Source organism: Trichosurus vulpecula, chromosome 6 (genome assembly GCF_011100635.1).
Source record: "Trichosurus vulpecula isolate mTriVul1 chromosome 6, mTriVul1.pri, whole genome shotgun sequence".
Lineage (NCBI taxonomy): Eukaryota > Metazoa > Chordata > Mammalia > Diprotodontia > Phalangeridae > Trichosurus > Trichosurus vulpecula.
In genome coordinates this window covers 33,393,836-33,395,740 of record NC_050578.1, presented here as the reverse complement: position 1 = coordinate 33,395,740, position 1,905 = coordinate 33,393,836, and the positions used below count along the sequence as shown (strand labels likewise).

Here is a 1,905-nt window from a genome sequence, read left to right as displayed (position 1 = left end):
AATGTAGGCCTGAGAGAGTGCAGATTCTATCTTGTTAGACTAGGCTTTTTTTAGTTGTTGGTTGGTTTATTCTTGTAATGCTTATCCAATTATTTTATTTATCCTAAGGACCAGACTCACACTAATTTCTTCATTTCATCATCATTCCTCACCCTGTAGGCTTTAATGGCCCTACCATGACATTATTATTCCCATTATGTCACATAATATGACTTTCTTTTAAATACTTCAATTCTGCTATTGTTTCATTTTTAGTTACTATCAGAGCAAAAATTTCATATTGCCTAATTATCTATTGAGAAGAAAGGTCAGTACACATACATAATATGGACTATTTTACCTTTCTCATGCTAATTTTTCACCCTTTTAAAGTAGAAATTCCAAAATAATTTCCATATTTTGTTTTCAAACCAAATTGTGTACTTATTTGAGTATGGGTGCATGTAGTGCTTTAGAAATTCATTTCCAGAGCGCGCAGCGGCGGCGGCGGATCGGGCAGGAGCTGTGCCCCCTGCTGCGCTCGGAGCCTAGTTCCCAGCGCCGCGCGACCCCCGCTCCTCCCTCCTCCTCCTCCTTCCTCTCCTCCTCTTCCTCCTCCGGTACCCATAGCGCCCGTGCCCCGCCGTGGCTGACCAGCTGACTGAGGAGCAGATCGCAGAGTTCAAGGAAGCCTTTTCCCTATTTGATAAGGATGGAGATGGGACCATCACCACCAAGGAGTTGGGTACAGTGATGCGGTCCCTGGGTCAGAACCCGACTGAGGCTGAGCTCCAAGACATGATCAATGAGGTGGATGCAGATGGAAATGGGACCATTGACTTCCCTGAATTCCTGACTATGATGGCAAGGAAGATGAAGGACACAGACAGAGAGGAAGAAATCCGAGAGGCATTCCGTGTCTTTGACAAGGATGGAAATGGTTATAATCAGTGCCGCGGCGCATCGTCACGTGATGACCAACCTTGGGGAGAAGCTGGCTGATGAGGAAGTGGACGAGATGATCCGAGAGGCCGACATAGATGGTGATGGCCAAGTTAACTATGAAGAGTTTGTACAGATGATGACCGTGAAGTGAAGGTCCCGGGCAGCTGGTGATGCCCGTTTTCCTTTGATCTCTCTCTTCTCTCGCGCTCTCTCTCTCCGACACTCTTACTCGCATAACCTGGTTCTAATCCAACCCTGACTGACGACTGAGAATCCGACATAAAGCAACACGAGATTTGTCCCAAAAAAAAACAAAAAAAAAAGAAATTCATTTCAATGAAAATAATAAATTTCTACCATGAAGACATCATTCAAAAGGGAAAATAAGAAACCAGAATAGGCATTTCCTCAGCCTCCTGATCCGCCCTTTGGTCTGAAAATATGCAACATCTTCCTGATAAAATGTACCAGAGTATGCCTTTTGTCTTTTTGCTCTCCTCTTATTTCTCCATCTCTCATCTAGCTCTATTTCCTTGTGTTGGGAGACCTTACTTAATTATTTTGTAATTAATTCTTATTTTAAAAGCTTCCTCATGGGGATTCAGGCTGAACCAGGATTAAAAGTGCTGCTGAAGGCTGAAAACAGATTTTGGAGCCAACTGTTAAGTTTTTGGTAAGAAAAACTTGAAAGCAAGATTATTGAAAGCTGATCACATTTTCCCCAGAGAGTGAAATGCACGCTTAGTAGCAGTTGACAGTGCCATATGGGGTGGAAATAGTTCAGGTTTGGCCAAATTTGAGAGCCATAGAGTTATAGACTGTATCTATAATTTCATTGGTTTAGCAGTTCTTAGTGAGGTACTTCCTTAAGTAATATATATCAGCATATTCTGTGTAATTTTTGGTTTTATAGAATTGTCTGAGGTACTGAGAGGTTACCTGATTTGCCATCAATGATACAGTCAATATGTTTCAGAGATT

General features: G+C 42.3%; 1 pseudogene; it reads left to right on the top strand.

Moving 5' to 3' along the window:
- The first annotated feature begins 476 nt into the window (after window positions 1–476).
- LOC118853837 lies at window positions 477–1,226 on the top strand (annotated as a pseudogene).
- Window positions 1,227–1,905: the final 679 nt, after the last annotated feature.